Source organism: Hoplias malabaricus, chromosome 1 (genome assembly GCF_029633855.1).
Source record: "Hoplias malabaricus isolate fHopMal1 chromosome 1, fHopMal1.hap1, whole genome shotgun sequence".
In the NCBI taxonomy this organism is placed as follows: Eukaryota; Metazoa; Chordata; class Actinopteri; order Characiformes; family Erythrinidae; genus Hoplias; species Hoplias malabaricus.
In genome coordinates, this window is record NC_089800.1 from 89,189,945 (window position 1) to 89,207,730 (window position 17,786).

General features: G+C 44.8%; 1 protein-coding gene across 2 annotated transcripts in view; it reads right to left on the reverse strand.

Moving 5' to 3' along the window:
• The window catches only part of daam1a (dishevelled associated activator of morphogenesis 1a), a 69,359-nt gene that overhangs the window by 42,100 nt on the left and 9,473 nt on the right, over positions 1-17,786 (reverse strand). Inside the window, exon 1 of one of the 2 annotated variants that reach the window (XM_066675961.1) lies at positions 10,110-10,353. The exons of the other annotated variant lie outside the window; for it this stretch is intronic. The gene's annotated coding sequence lies outside the window, so the exon portion shown is untranslated. Of the gene's footprint in view, positions 1-10,109; positions 10,354-17,786 lie in introns of those variants that run through there. 2 annotated transcript variants of the gene reach the window in all.

Here is a 17,786-nt window from a genome sequence, read left to right on the forward strand (position 1 = left end):
AGACCACAAAAATGTAAACATCTGCACGAGTTTTCAGCAGAGTGTAACATTACTGATGTGTTAAATGTGGAAAATGACCCGTTCACATTGGGCCTCATTTAACACGCCCCACCCCCACCCCCCAAAAAAGCAAACAGAGTGATGAGAGGAGCTTAAAAAAATAAAATAAAACAAAACTTTGGACAGATTTCCAAGAAACAGAGTGAAACAGGAATCCCCATCATCACAAGAATCCATAAAACAGGCCATTTATTTATACACACACCACTGTTTTCTTTAACGGGTAAAGAGTGGTGTATCCCATAAGTCCTGTGCTCCAGGGCGTCTCGCCATAACAAATCACTTCCCAGTGAATTACACACGACATTTATCCTCCAAACGGGACGTCCCTCCACCTTCCAGTGAGGACCGCTGAGAAACAAAGGAACGTCGCTGAAAACCAAGCACATCACTCGGAGAAAAACTCCACAGCCGCAACCATGATCGAGCAAACGAGAAGTCACCCTTCTTCTAAATGTTCCACCGCTCCAGCGTCTGAGACGTAAACACTGTGACGGAGAGGGCTCTGCTTTGAAGTGGCTGATTGTAGAGAAACTTGTGGACAGTCTGTGGGATGTCTTTCCAGTGGTGGTGAATGGAACCAGGCGTCTTCACGTCTACAGCACACACCCACCCCCAGTGACCTCCACCCTTCTGAAGAGCCTCATACGGCATGAGGATGATGAAGGACCTCTGAGCAAAGGTCCTCTCTGCACATGTCCACACCATGAATAAGTTTTAGGCCAAAACCTTTTCAAAAAGATTAGACATTTTAATAAAAATCATTATCCTTTTAAAAATGAAGTATTTTTCTTGTTAATTTTATTTAAAAAATAAACACTAGACAATCTACCACCAAAGAAGAAAGACCGGGAACATTTTTGTTGATTTTAAGAATTAACAGTTACTTATTTATTCAGTGAAACAGGTTAAAGCAGGTGAAGTTAAAGGAGGCTGTTGTATGGAGTTTTATAAACACACTTACGCCACAAAATGTCTCCCCACCACTTCCCTTTACAGCATTTCAAGGAAATACACACACTCGTGACATAAGACAAATTCAGCAGTCCTCCTCTCTCTGTGAGATATAACACTGTGTAAATGTTGCCAATGCTCACGGCCAACGCAAGCCAAATCATCCCCAGAAACACACACAAACGGAGCGTGTTCCTGCCTTGTTTCCTATTATTCAGCCACGATTCGCACTGAACAACCCACTGCTCTTTGGTTCCAGCTGGGGACTGATGTTTCTGGTTCGGGAACCTGTTTGTGTCGAACGGTTCCAGATTTAGTTCCCGAACTGGAATGTGAAATACAGCTGAACAGAACAGACGTGTAGTGGCGCCACCTTAAGTTCTTTCTGTGAAATACAGCGTGTCCTGGAGTGTGTCCGGTGCCCTGTGTCATTCCCCTGTTGTGTGTTTTCCTGTCAGTTCGAGTATGGGCTTCTGTTCACAGATTTTGAGCATGAATTAACCCTTTCACTGGTGATCAAGTGTAGTGTTTGGTCACTGTGTTTACAGGAGCAGCCGCCTGGGTTTCTTCTCATACACTGTGTGTGTGATATTTTCACATTATTCCCGTTTGTGTGTGAAATTGTTCCTTTATTAAAGCGAAGTGACCGCGCTGGACGATGTGGAACACTGAGGCTTGAGTCGAGTCGCCAAATCAACAACAAAAGTGGATTACGAAAGTTCTAAACCTTTAAGTGCCCCGTTTAGAGGAAAGAAGGAGAGTAATGTGTAAATGTTAAAGGTCTGCGGCTGCTGCGAGTTCATTTATCAAACATAATAAATAGATTCCTATAAAACCCATGTCCTTTCGCCTATGCTTCTGTGTTACGTGCTGTGCCTCAGACTGACAGCACTCTATTTACTGTGAAAAAAGTTACCTCTCACTATTCCTCTGTGATAATGTGCAGACTAAATGCTTTGATATTTCTTTGTACATTTCTATACATGTTTGGATTTGCACAGATTTATAGAAAATGAAATGATGAGATGTGGAATCAGAGCAGGAGAGAGAGAGAGAGAGAGAAAGAGATCAGATCAGATGACAGTCTGAGGTGAAGCTTTAGGTATGAGCATGTCTGTACAAAAACATCATTAAACACACACCTTGTTTACATTCTGCCTGGTGTTATATAATCTCTCACTTGTCCTCTCTCTCTCTCACTCTCTCTCTCTCACTTGTTCTCTCACACGTTCTTGCTCTCTGTCTCTAATACACACTGGAGTTTTATCTCTTCACAGCTGTGGTTGTGGACAGATGTGGACTGTTTTCACACCACCTTTTTTTTTTTTTTTTTAAAAACCCTCATTGCTCTCTAGCAGCTCAACACAGTTTGTTCACATTTACATGTGTGTGATATAATCCAGATATCAGGATAAACTTTGGCTGTATTCTGTTCACACTTCATTTGAACGAATACCAAATGTGATCAATTTCCAATCTTACTTTCCCAACACACACACACACACACACACACTCTCTGTTTTCAGGTCTCCTTGCTGAGTACCACTGTAAGCATGGCTGCTCCCACACTGTTACCAGTGCACAGACAGGACACAGACAGAGACGGGACGGAAAGATATGAGAGAGAATTCCGGACTGGTATTCCCACATTTAACCCCCGATATTCTGCTTCAACTGTGGGAAAGAGTGGCCACTGGTCTCGGGAAACACAACCCACAATGCAGAGGGAATCGGACAACAGGTTACTGTAGAAATATCTGATTTGATATGAATATAAAACTGTGCTTTTCTAAGAACATCATTAAATCAGTCCTGTGTGAATCCTGTAACTGAACTGTAACTGATGTACACTTTCATGGTCTGTGTTATAATTCCTGATCCTTATTTACAGATTCAGAGTTTAATGACGCTTTATAAAGCATTGTTTATGCCTTAATTAATGAAGAGTAACTCTCATTAGTTACATCTCAATAATGAAGGTAAACCGTATTGATGTCTTATAGAGAAATGTAACAGATTAGTGTTACTCTCAGCACCATCCACATCCAGGTCTCCCAGTGCTCCACCCGTCTCTTCTCACACACACACCCATACCCCGACACACACACACACTTCTGATTCAGCTCTCCTGAGGAGAATAGCTACAACGCACTGATGTGATGTTTATGAAAACACACTCCCGCTCTGCATTAAAAGGACAAGAGCTCTTAATGAGATTACCCAGATATCACTGAGATAATCGCTAAGGCTCACAGCAGACGGACGCTGCAAACAACTCCACCCCAATGTGTCTCCATCCGTCTCTGAGCCAATCACTCGAGTCCATTCCTGTCCAGACAAAATGCAGAGAGCGTTTCACAAACAGAAAGAGACACTAGAAAACAGACTGGGGAAAGCTGAACACTGCTGGGGGAGGATAGAGTTTACACACACACAAAGAGAGAGAGAGAATATTGAGAAAAAGAGGGGCCAACTGTATAACACTGTTGTGAAGGGATAAGCTTGGAGTTTCTAATAAATTGGCCACTAAGCTCTTCCCCAGTCTTTTCTGCATCTTTCCTTGTTATAAACACATACTCGGTTAATAAAGCATTGTGTTTATCACGCGCACACATACACACACACACACACACACACACACACACACACACACACACACATTCCCCAGAACATCTGGCGATTGGACGTGAACAATTGCAGGATGTGCGCTGTTTTGTCAGAGGCTCTGTTGAAATCGTTTGATTTATATTTTCCTAAAAATCAGACACAAAAAGCTGAAATAATCCACACTTCTAAACGCTCAGGACCCCCACAGAGCAGGTGTGATGTGGTGGTGGATCATTCTCAGTGCTGCAGTGACACTGACGTGGTGGTGGTGTGTTAGTGTGTGTTGTGCTGGTGTAGAGTGGATCAGACACAGCAGTGCTGCTGGAGTTTTTAAACCCCTCAGTGTCTGGACCGAGAACGGTCCACCGACCAAAAACATCCAGCCGACAGCGTCCTGTGTCACTGATGAAGGACTAGAGGACGAGCGACACACACTGTGCAGCGACAGATGAGCTACTGTCTCTGACTCTACATCTACAAGGTGGACCAACGAGGGAGGAGTGTCTCACAGAGTGGACAGAGAGTGGAACATGAAAACCTTGAGACTTTAATGCATTTCCCTCACTGTTCCTCATTAAATCTGTGTCTCTACTGACAGCTGTTGATTTGCTCTCACTGTGCAGCAGTTATGGACTAAACACTGGGGTCGCGTGAGCTGGTCCTTCACTCGTCTCAGGCCAGAGAGCACAGTGTGAAGGAGCTCAGAACCAGCAGCAAGAACCTGACCTAGTTCTAACCTCAGTGAAGCGAACAGAGGGGAGGAAAAGTGTGTAATTGGAAGCAGTCAGTGGAGACAAGTGTGAACAGGGCCGGGTAAAGTCCATCAGACCGTTTGACTGACACACACACACACACACACACACACACACACACACACCATTTCTCAAGCACAAAGCAAAACATTACAGCACTGAAAAACAATCCAGACAAGCAGGGGTTAATAATACGGTCAGAGTGTGAGAGCGGCTGCTGACGCCTCGTTCGTAGCTCGGCACTGACCCTGCATTTATTAATATTGCTGTAAGAGTCTGAATCCTCCTCCTCTTCTGGGAAGGCATTACACCAGGTGATGGAAAATGTCCATGAGGATTTGATGGTACTCAGCCATGTCAGACTGAGTGAAGTCAGGGGCTGATTGATTAGTTCTGATCACAAATGTGAAACATGCTTTAATCGTAAGGTAATTTCGCATTTATTCATATGTTAATCTATCAGTGTCAGTCAACACACACACACACACACACACACACACACACAATAGTGATTAAGGGCAGTGAACATACACACAGCTGGAGTAAGAGGCAGCCACCTCAGCACACAGGGAAGAGTTGGGGGGGAGGGTTAGACAAATTCGTTTTGGAGGAGGTCAGCCGTGGATGTTGAGGGAGAATTTCCTGTCGGTTCAGGGCCTCGAACCAGTGACGTTTCAGCCCCAAATCTGATTCTCTAACCTTCATCAACTCACCCCATCATCCCCATCTCCACAGAGAACCTCCTGTCTACACTGAGAACATCTCACAACAGAGAGAGAGAGAGAGAGAGAGAGAGACAGAACAGAGAGGCACAGAGAGAGAGAGAGAGACAGAACAGAGAGGCACACAGAGAGAGAGAGAGAGACAGAACAGAGAGGCACAGAGAGAGAGAGAGAGAGAGAGAGAGAGAGAGACAGAACAGAGAGGCACAGAGAGAGAGACAGAGAGAGAGAGACAGAACAGAGAGGCACACAGAGAGAGAGAGAAAGAGAGAGAGAGGACAGAGAGACAGAGAGGCACAGAGAAACAGAGAGAGAGAGAGAGAGAGAGCCAAAGGAGCGCCAACTAACACGACCAACCCCCCGTACAGGTCAGTCGAGGCTGTTCTCCTCTCTGGTACCACGCTGGTGGAACGAGCTTCCAAGCACCATCAGAGCAACAGGAACCCTCTCCGCATTCAAGAAATCATTGAAGACCCAGCTCTTCCGAGAGTATCTCTTGCTCTGAAAGTCTTTCTTTAATGCACTTATTACTTCCTGCATATTGCACTCAGTGTAAGGTGTTTTGTATAAATTGTGCTGTAGTTTGAATGTTAGATCCTCTTTTGTAGGTCACTTTGGATAAAAGCCTCTGCCAAATGCATAAATGTAAATGTAAATGTGAGAGAGACAGAGAAGGACAGAGAGAGAGAGAGAGAGAGAGAGAGACAGAGAAGGACAGAGAGAGAGAGAGACCGAGAGAAAGAAAAATGAAAGAGGAAAAAAAACAAAAAAAGGGGGTAAACAGCAAAAAGTAAAACAAAAATCAATAAAAAGAAAGTGAGAACTGGGAAAGAGAGAAAGAATGAGAGAATGTGAGAGAGAAAAGAGAGCGAGGCAGAGAAGAATGAGAGAAACAGAAAGGGGATTTTATTTTTTATATCTCTCTTTAGACCTACATCAGGAAATCAACACACGCTCATATGCAAATTAACAGACACACACACACACAGATAAAGAACAGCCCTGACTCTGTTTATAAAGAGTTAATGTTCACACTGAGTTCAAACATGAACGAGTCTCAGAGACTCTAGAGTTTACTGCGTTTCAGAACCCCTGGATTTTATGGGAGGAGCTAAATCGGGAGCTTGTGTCTGATTGGCTCCACTGGTCGTTATGGGAGGAGCCAGAGAGTAGGTCCTAAATCAGGAGCTTGTGTCTGATTGGCTCCGCTGGTCGTTATGGGAGGAGCCAGAGAGTAGGTCCTAAATCTGATTGGCTGTTGATGTTTATCTTCTGCAGACTCTCTCCTGATGGCGAGGCTCGTACGGAATGATCTTCCACAGATCTGTCTCCTCAGATTCTCCTGCAGCTCAGAATCACTCTGACGGACCCCTGCTGGGGGCATTTGGTTTTCATTGGGTGCAAACAGTGCGACGTGGACAGTTTTCGAACAGTGCCCTGATCGTCTCACAGACCTCCGGAGTGGCGTTCAGCAGAGATCAACACAAGACGCAGGACACAGGACGCTGTCGGCTGGATGTTTTTGGTCGGTGGACTGTTCTCAGTCCAGACACTGAGGGGTTTATAAACTCCAGCAGCACTGCTGTGTCTGATCCACTCTACACCAGCACAACACACACTAACACACCACCACCACGTCAGTGTCACTGCAGCGCTGAGAATGATCCACCACCACATCACACCTGCTCTGTGGGGGTCCTGAACGCTGAGGAACAGGGGGAAAGTGGGGGGGGGTGACAAAGTATGCAGAGCAACAGATGGATTCATTTTTTTTTTTTTAAGAATTGTAGAACTAAAAAATACATTTATACTGCATCTTAGATTTTTGTTTGGACCGGTGTGTGTGTGTGTGTTTTATTAAGTGTATGACCAATGTCCTCCGTGAAAACTGGAGCATGTGGTGAAATATTTCCCATTCCCTTGCTCCGCCGTAACAAACTGGGGCAAAAAAGATCAGGGTCATCGCTCCATATCTGACACTGTCCGAGTGGATCTAACACTAAAGCCCCTGCCCTGCCCCCTCCTCCCCACCGGCCTCACTCTAATCCAGCTCTGGGGGGTCCAAAACACACAGAGAGAGAGAGAGGGAGAGAGAGAGAAAATAAGTTGAAGGCCAAAACAACAGATACAGAGCTGGAAAAACAACTCTCACAGGACTTTACATAACAGCGGTCAATCAGAGCCCAGGTCTGAGGTCAGTACACAACACTCCACTGGTCAATTACAGATCAATACCTCGTCAATACGACTAATGGCCTGTCACTCAGCATCGACTCCCTCTGTACTAATGAAACTGAACGAAGTCTAGCAAGCAGCTGGCCACAGAGAGTCAGACATCATCGGCTCCGACCGGTGCTTTGGCTACAGCTGTGTGTAAGTCTTAGACACGGGTTTGATGACTGAACACACGCTCTGTTCATGAACACAATGTAAATGTTGAAAAGAATGGTGAAAAATTCCTTATTCAGTGATTGTTCACATTAATGAATCTGGGGCCCACCAACCCACACACTGTGAAACAAGACCTCAGTGCGCTGCCTGAGTCAGAAACACGGGATAAAACGAGTCGCTCCGATTCTGCTCCGCTTCTGACGTCTCACACACACACACACACACAATTAAACAGAAAAACTAAAACAGGGTGAAAAAGCAGTGGAATCCTCGTTAACATCAGATTAGTCCAAGAATGAAGTTCGACCAGACATTTGATGAAGATAAAGTTTATAAAAAGCTTGTATAACGTTTACAGAATTAAACTAAGTGGGATGCTCTGGAGCGCCCCAAAGACAGGCTACGATGAGAGGAGCATAAACCCCAACAGAATTTAGAGTGTAGAGCAGTGAAAATATATTCTCTTGAGTCACGGACATGCACCCATTCAGTACCTTTGGGACGGGGTGGTGTTTGTGGTCCAGGACTAAATCGGCCAGCATTAGGACCCGACTTCACTGGGGGTGCTTTTCCAGGTGAATCAGGTCCTGGTTCTGGAAGCGGGTTCTTGTTTAGTGGCGGTTCTCTCGTGGTTCAGAGTGAGTCGAGTTTGGACTAAACCGTGACTAACTGTCATTTTTAATACGACACACGGTTACTGTACAATTACAACAGAGCGGGAGGAGGTTTGAAATTTGAATTACAGTTTTACACTTTACAAATAAGCTCAAGATATTTAATGTGTAGTCAGATGTTGCTTGAGTATTTCCTGTTTCTTATGATCCAGGTTTGCCCTAAACACGCTCAGTGACTTCACACTGCTGTTAGAGAGAGAGAGAGAGAGAGAGTGTGTGTGTGTGTGTGTGTGAGAGAGAGAGAGAGAGGAAGTCATCATTACATTTACTGTCACTTATTTAAGCAGACAACTTAAAGAAATAAACACCCTATTCAGAGAGAGAGAGAGAGAGAGTGAGGTGTGTCTGTTAGAGAATTCCACCCAGAGGAGAAATGTGCTCCAGTTTCATTCCATTCATCCGCACCAGTCTGAGTGTGTTTATAGGCTTTTTTCACAAAGTCTCACACACACACACACAGGGGTCAAAGGACAAGTGAGACTAAACACTTATAGCACTTTTCCACCGACGCAGAGCGGGCTACGTTCCAGTTGTGAACTAAATTTAGATCCGTTCTGCGCGTTTCCACCGACACCAACCAGTTCACAAACCAGAAAAGTGCGTTCCCAGCAGTTAGTTTTTCAGCGTGAACCCTGACGTGGTCCGTGGGCGTGTGGAGGGTCAGTGACTCAAAAAAGAGCTCAGAGCCTCACACAATAGAAAATACAACTGGAACATGCTCCGTTTGTGTGTGTTTCTGGGGCTGTGTTTGGCGCGACACCGTGAGCGTTGGTCAGAGCCATGGCTCTGCGTTGGTTACATTTCTCTTCTGTTCCCGACCTCAGCAGGACGCCTCTGAACTCTGCAACATTTACACAGTGTTATATCTCACTCTGACCTGACTCCACGGTGAACACAGAATAAAAAATAACCCTGTCACACCCCCTGCTGGTGACATATCCTCGGCTCCCCTCTAAACTTCACTGGGAAGATCCAAGAATCAGGAACAGAACCGGTTCAAGAACCAGAGTCTTTTCATCAGTGGGGAGTTTGTAGAGAGTTCATAATACAATGCACTCACAGCCTAGGATTATACACAGCGTACAGGAAAAAAGATGAAGATACAGATGTACACACAGCTATAGGCTGTAGAGTGTAATTCTCTGGGAAGGGGGTGCTTTCCTACACTCCTCCAGAAGTTACATAGCGCAGTGTCTGCAGTGCTGAGCTCGGAGCAGCAAGGATAGAGGCTCTATTCTCTATTTTACAGCTCAGTGGAGCATCCCAGTGATTTTGAAGCTGCAGTTTTAAGGTGAAAATGCTACCTAGTGTTGCTTTAATACGGCAGTAGCTTCAATGAGTTAACGCTAATGCTCTGAGACAAGCTGCTCTTGTTGAGCACAAGGTATATTTTTCCTAATTATTTGCTCTATCCACTTTGCTGCTGTGGTTCTTGGTTTGATTTGTTGTGGATTTCATGCAGTTCCCCGCCGGCCGTGTCCAGAGCAGTTTGCTTGTGTTTTCTCTGTGTGACACCGACGTGGTGGTGGTGTGTTAGTGTGTGTTGTGCTGGTGTAGAGTGGATCAGACACAGCAGTGCTGCTGGAGTTTAAACCCCTCAGTTACTGGACTGAGAACAGTCCACCGACCGAAAACATCCAGCCTGTGTCCCACGTCCTGTGTCACTGATGAAGGACTAGAGGACGAGCGACACACACTGTGCAGCGACAGATGAGCTACTGTCTCTGACTCTACATCTACAAGGTTGTTTTTAATTAATTTTTACTGTGTGTTTTTGTATGTATTGTTCAGAGAGAGAGAGAGAGAGAGAGAAAATACACAAGCAGTGTGTTTACTAAGAGGATAAATTACTTTAAATAATAATAATCATCATCTACGGAGCCCAAGACCCTTTTGCCCAGGTCTGTAAACACCATAGTGAAGAGTCCGTATAAATGCAGCTCTCTTACCTCTCAGAAAGTCTAGAAGTCTACAAATAAAGTCCAGCTGAAGTCAAAGAGCTCTACGTGTGTGGTACAGACGAACAACCACAGCATTTCTACACGTCCAAACGTCCAGGACCGATCCATACAGCGCCTTAATGATCCAGAATAAACCAAAACTGAACACAAGACGACACTAAAACTCCAGGGATCACACCCTGCGCTCCAGTACAGCTCTTCACTCAGGATCAGACTCGGAGCTCACCACAGAGCAGTCTTCACCCAGCTGAGTCACACACACACACTCACACACAGATGTTCCCGGTCTCGGCACTCCACCCACCTCCTCTTTAAACCTTCCCCACCCACTTCCACACACTGATTCTGACTGGAGGATCATATGAGCCTAAGCTCTGCCCACAGAAGCTAGTTCAGATTTGTAGATAATGTCCACAGTTTATTTACTGTATCCGTGTGTGTGTGTGTGTGTGTGTGTGTGTGTGTGTATAATTTTAATGTTACAGTCTAATGATGTATGCATATGACGGCGTGGTGGTGGTGTGTTAGTGTGTGTTGTGCTGGTGTAGAGTGGATCAGACACAGCAGTGCTGCTGGAGTTTTTAAACCCCTCAGTGTCTGGACTGAGAACAGTCCACCGACCAAAAACATCCAGCCGACAGCATCCTGTGTCACTGATGAAGGACTAGAGGACGAGCGACACACACTGTGCAGCAACAGATGACCTACTGTTGAGTGGAAAAGGAAGTGATACAGTGTAGTTTATTATTAACACATGCCTTTAGTTTACTACTGTACAGCTCTGTCCACGCTGGGGTTCTTAGTCACATCCTCCATAAAACAGGCTGTAAACAGGGGGTGGGTTTCCTATAGGTTGGACAGTTTATTAAAAACACCTAGCTCCACTATACATTAAAGGAAATGTCTATGATTGTGGGGAAACACTGTCCTATTGTTTGTTTAGGTTCAGAAGCTCTGCGTCTTTAAATGTGGGATGGTGTTTGAAGAAAATTAATGACTGTTTGTGTAAATTGTCTGTAAGTGTTTATTCACTGTTTGAATTCCCACAGAAACTCATGTGTAACTCGAGCTGTTTAGTTTTGTAGCACTTTCGCTCTGTGTTTACTTTCATGCAGTTAGCGCTCTCCTGAATTTAGAGTCAGTTCCACCTTAAGTAATGTAACTGTAACAGCAAAAATAAGTCAGTGTTACCCCCCTATGGAACAGGAATAGAGCAACATCCTCATCTCGGTTGGTGCTTTTCAGCGTTTGGAGTCTCTCCGTTGTCTAAAAACCTCCAGATGGCGTTTCTCTGCCGTGAGCAGTGAGAGAGAGAGAGAAAGACTAGCACCGGACCCAGACACTTTTTTTACCCATTTACAGACACTGGGGCTTCGTAAACACATTAGAGCGGTTTCCAGAGCAGCACATGGAGAGGAGACACTCAGAGCTTTATACACAGGGTTTTAATTAAATTTGTGAACAACGCCACTAAGTGTTCATTTACAGATTGTATCTCAACTGATGTTGCACCATTTAAAACACCACACCACGCCCTTTAGCCTATAATTACAGGACAGTTTTACAGCTGTGTTCTAATTTTAATTGGAGAGAAGATCATTACATTTTCAAGAAGAGTTTGGAAATTTTTAAATTGCGCTAAAAGCACGTCTTAATACTTTTCGAATAAAAACAAACGTGATCTCTGCTGCAGCTGGAGATTTTACAGATGGAGAGTTGGTGCTGGTCGTCTGCGTTGCGTGGCGTAGAGTGACGACTCTCTCTGGACGATCAGCGCTCTGCAAGGTTTACACGCCACGGTTTAGTCCCTACTCGACTCGCTCTGAACCACGAGAGAACAGCCACTAAACAAGAACCCGCTTCTAGAACCAGGACCTCCATCCCGATTTTATTTGGAGTGTGATGCAGGCATCTGATTCTAAATGTGTTTATATTTACAAAATACATTTGAGATGTTTAAGAGAACACAGCACACATTTCTCTTTACACTGGGCTGTAATGAATGTTCCAGCTTTTCTGGAAATGGGGTTTGTAGACTAAATTTAAGTGAATCCATGTGCCCTCTCTCTCTTATTTGTCCCTGTCTGTGCTTCCTGCTTCGCTCTCACAGAAAGTGGTCCACGCTGAAAACTTAAACTTTACATCACGTCATTTTCCAGAATTCCAGGCAGCGCTGATGAGAGCCTGTGTGTCCAAAAGCAGATAGAATTACTGTCCCAGTGTCTCCGGGAGGAGAGTCAAATCCAGGGAGTGTGCACTCCTCTGTGACTTTGCCTCAAGTTATCACTCACCCTCGCACCGCTCACGGGGGTCAAGCTGGGGTCGCTGTGCTTGTGCGATGATGGTGTGTGTCTGAACATATCTGAAGTGCGTGAAGCTAAGCCAAGCTTAAACAGGTTATGTTTACATGCAGATCAAACTGAATTAATTCTGACTGTGGATTCCAACCGTTTTCAACTATTTAAAAACTCCAGCAGTACCAGTGTGTCTGATCCACGCATACACACTAACACACCACCACAGAAATCATACCATACCTGCTCTGGGGTCCTGTAGGGGTCCTAACCATTGAAAAACAGAGAGAAAGGGGGCAAATAAAGTATTCAGAACAACAGCTGGCCTACAGCCTGTAACTGTAGAACTACACAGTGCTCCTGTGTGGTCAGTGGGGCTGAGAGATCGGTCATAATGACACTAATGAAAGGTTGAGTACCTGGACCCAGACGTCCAGGGCAATTAAGAACCACGAAGGGATCTTTATTTTAACGAGTGTAAAGATGGATGAACAACAATAAAGAAGCCTTTTCATTCAGGCAAAGTGTAGAATGTAAAAGCTCTGTCTGATCCTCCCTCTGAGCTCCTTTCACAACAACTCTGAGCCGAGTAATCAGTGAATCTGAGGAAAAGTCTGCGGGGGTTTAATAAACCGCTACATGCCTTTGGTGCTACGTGCCGTTTTAATCTCAGCATGACCAATTAACACAGGCTAAAGCTAATCACTGAAACAAAACAAAATAACATTTAGAGTAACCAACACAGCCAGACGACAGCGCTCATTATAATAATCATAAAGATGTAACCACTTCAAAGTCACTGTCCAACAGCAGGGCTCTTTACTGAAGAAGTCACTGTAAACCTGCAACACAGAAAACACCCTGAACCTGACACCAGTCCATCACCAGGCTGGGCACACACATTCACCCAGTCACTTACACACACCTGTGGTCAATGTCACAAGGCCACTACACCTACAAACGTGTGTGTGTTTAGACTGTTGGAAGAAAGTGAAGCACTCGGAGGAAACCCACGCAGACACAGAGAGAACACACCACACTCTTCACAGAGAGTCACCCGGAGGAAACCCTTGCAGACACAGGGAGAACACACCACACTCCTCACAGACAGTCACCCGGAGGAAACCCACGCAGATACAGAGAGAACACACCACACTCCTCACAGACAGTCACCCGGAGGAAACCCACGCAGATACAGAGAGAACACACCACACTCCTCACAGACAGTCACTCGTAGGAAACCCATGCAGACACAGGGAGAACACACCGCACTCCTCACAGGCAGTCACCCGTAGGAAACCCACGCAGACACAGGGAGAACACACCGCACTCCTCACAGGCAGTCGCCCGTAGGAAACCCACGCAGACACAGGAAGAACACACCGCACTCCTCACAGACAGTCACCCGGAGGAAACCCACGCAGTCACAGAGAGAACACACCACACTCCTCACAGACAGTCACCCGAGGGGAGGATGCCACCCAGGACCCCGAGACCCTGCAGCTGTGTGACAGCAACACTTGCATGAGTTAAAGGTTCTTATTGGTTCTGTGTGTGCGTGTGTGGGTGGGGCTAAACGGCTAGAGGCTGAGTGGGCGGGGCTAAGCTTAAAACATAAAAATTGATATACTACTTCAAAATAACGTTTAACTAAATGGGGTAAATTTTACTCTGTGCCGACATGGGCACTTTCATCTGGACTCGGTAAAGCTCAGGACACTATGGGAGCCGTCTCAGATCTCAGAGACACGTACGCTAGAAATTTGCTCCTAAAGACAGAGTGACTTCAGTCGTGTGGAGATGGTTTGGATTTAAAATATCAGTATTCTAAATATTTTTATACAATGTGAGAATCTTAAGTTACAGTTGTTTACAAAATAAGCAAATATTTACACATTTGTTGTTTCTTCTGAATGTTTGAAATTGTTAGATTTGCACTAAAATAAAATGTAATTAAATATAATTTAAATAAGAAATTACATACATTATTTATTTTATATCATTTTAATATAACATTTATTTTGTTGCAATAGTGTGTTTTTGAAATTAATAAAATTATTTTCAGTGTTTTTTCATATCACCAAGAATATTGTTATCGCTAAAACACCCTGAAATATCATGATATTATTTTAGGGCCTTATCGCCCACCCCTTAAATGAATCACAAAAAGATGCCACAGAAATAAAGATGACGTGAAAATACCAGAGTAGAGTTAATGTCGCTCATAAAGAAAGATGGGGGTGGGGGGTTTGGACCGTTTCAGACGTTTCATGGTCCATTAAGAGGTTATAAATCCATAGAAGCTAAATATTCTGTGCAATGTTTTAAGAAACAACTCAGAGAAATACTGCAGTGTCCCTCGTCTGAGGCGTGTCAGGACAGGACTGAGGTGTGACGCCCATAACTCACCTCCCAGAGCTCCACACGAACCAAACAAACACCTCCTAACTTTTAGTAAAATAACTTACTCAGGACAAAAACAGACTGCGGTAAAAGTGAAAGTAACTGTCCTGAGTCAGTGAGTCGGGGTCAGGGTCATTCTGGTCTGAAAAAACAAAACGCTTAATCTCCGGAGTCAGGGGTGCGACCCGGTCACAAAAGCAGCACCAGCACCACAACAACACACCGTCAATAAAGAGAATCAGAGACTGAACTGTGTAGTAACAGCCTCCTCTTCACAAAACACATTACACAGAGCTTTTATAGACATTAGTCAGTCGCCTCAACTACCATCAACATGCAGCATCCGTCAGTCGACGCACCACACACCAGCTATTACACACACTCTCAGAAAAGAGGCACAGCAGAGGAACATTACAGTGGAGTGTGTCTTTAAAGGTACAGCAGTGGTGTTAGAGTCCAGTGGTGTTCCCTAAAGGTTCATTACATTCTCTTCTACAGAAGGAGAGGGGGATCTCAGTAATAATTCATTAGAGAGCTGTGAAAAATTAAACAACACAAAATAGAGTTGGGTATAAAATGGGGGAAAAAAAAAAAAAAAAAAGAAAACAGGAAGTTTTTCAATTACATTTCCATATTCAACAAGATTTATAAATGTTATAAATAAATACAATATACAAAATATAAATGTCCTTTTCTTGTTTCAAGTCAAATTTACAAATAAAACAATGATTTTGAAAAAATTAATATATAAATAATGCACCTGTAAATAAAGTCCCTAATGACTTGTAGTTGCAGTTGACTTTACTGCTTTTCCATTAGCAGCGATCTGATTGGCTCTCATAGCTGGAGGGCCGGACTTTATCCGTAAACAGAATCCATGTTCATCGTTATGAGAATTTCAACCCGTAATCGTTCTCTTATTATTAAAGTTTCTGGTTGTAACTCGCACCGCACCGTCGTCCCGAAAGTGTCTCAAAAGAGCTCTGATCTCGTCCCTCGGGCTGTTTTTACTGACCCCAGGACAGCGGCGTCTGGACCCTGCCCTGTGTGTGTGTCACTCAGTGGAGTCAGAGCGCTCATCATAACGCACAGATCTGATTGGCTGAGGAGCCTCACGTGTGATATGCAGAAACACATGTGATTGGTCTGTGAGTTTCCTGGAGCGCTGAACCTGCACCTTAACGACTAGAAGAGTCACACCACAAACACACACTCTGTTCACAATTAAACAGCTCTTAATAGTTTATCAGCTACAGATTCAGGTCTGGGTCGGGACTCGGGCCGCTTATTCCTGACCCCTGTTATCAAGTGTGCACTAGGAGGCAACGTCCAATTGAGCTTTTTCACTACACAGCACCCGCAGAGATCACGTTTGTTTTTATCCGACTCACGACGGCAGCTCGTAAAATTACGCCGTGGTCTTTTGAAGAGGTTCAAACGCTCCTTGGATCGGTGTCCGACAAAATGTCCACAATTACAATTATGCGTTACACAAAAGCACTTTAAAACATATATGATACACATGCTGTGTGGAGTGTGGTGTGTTCTCCCTGTGTCTGTGTGGGTTTCCTCCGGGTGACTGTCTGTGAGGAGTGTGGTGTGTTCTCTCTGTGTCTGTGTGGGTTTCCTCTGGGTGACTGTCTGTGAGGAGTGTGGTGTGTTCTCTCTGTGTCTGTGTGGGTTTCCTCCGGGTGACTGTCTGTGGAGTGTGGTGTGTTCTCTCTGTGTCTGTGTGGGTTTCCTCCGGGTGCTCCGGTTTCCTCCCACGCTCCAAAAACACACGCTGGTAGGTGGATTGGCAACTCAAAATTGTCAGTAGGTATGAGTGTGCGAGTGTGTGTGTTGCCTTGTGAAGGACTGGCGCCCCCTACAGGGTGTATTCCTGCCTTGCGCCCAATGATTCCATGTAGGCTCTGGACCCACCGCGACCCTGAACTGGATAAGGGTTACAGATAATGACTGATACACATAGTTCATCCAACAATTCCTTTAAGGGAGACAGTAATACAAAGCTGCACATAATTAATGAGACAATGTAGCGGCATTAAAGTGTTCACATGGAGCAGCTGCACATGATCCTAAGGTCACAATCCCTAATGGTGAACATGGGCTAGAGGAGCGTACAGCCTCCCGACAAAGGGCTGTGGAGCAGTTGATCTGTTCTCTGAAGCGATGTAGCAGCATCCACTGCCTTTGAGATGAGTTCAGAACTGATCATCCAACATCGGTACATGACGCCTCTAATGTTAATGTGGCTAAATGCCATCAAACCTTCACAGCAATGGTCCGCTACATCTAGTGTACAGGTCCCCCCCCCCAAAGGAGTAGAGGGTAACACTGCAGTGAATGAGGATCAGACTTTTTTTTTCTTTTACACTGTACTTCAGAAGAAATGTTGAACAAGTTGTTGCTCACTGATGAATGTTCAGAGGGGATTTTCTGCTTGGTTTGGAGCATGTATCTAACAGTCAGCTGCTCGTCGCTGGAGGCGACAGATTGATTGACTGATTGAGTGAGGCACGCAGCTGGTATTCACAGCTCACGCCCGCTGCATTACAAACCTCACTAAGCACAGCACAAACCAGAAATCACACAAAATGAGCAAAAACAAGCTGTTCCGGTTAGAGGAACAGCCATAAAACACTCCTCGTGCCACTGTTAGGCAACACCACACACTCACACACACACACACACCATGGACTCACAGTAGCATCAAGCCCCCCCCCCCAACTACAAAAAACAATTAAGAGTTTAAGAGTCCTTTGAGCTTCCGTGGTCTCGTAATGGACTCAACGTTTCGCTTTAGTTCCACCATCACTCACATTCACTTAATGGAGCCACAAGCCGTCGTTTAGTGCTGGGACACAGCTTTTACTGCTGGGGAAACTCTCCAGAACACAGAGTCTAAGGGAAAATACAACCCAGAGTCTCATACCTTTCTAAACAATAGAAATGGAAAAACGAAAAC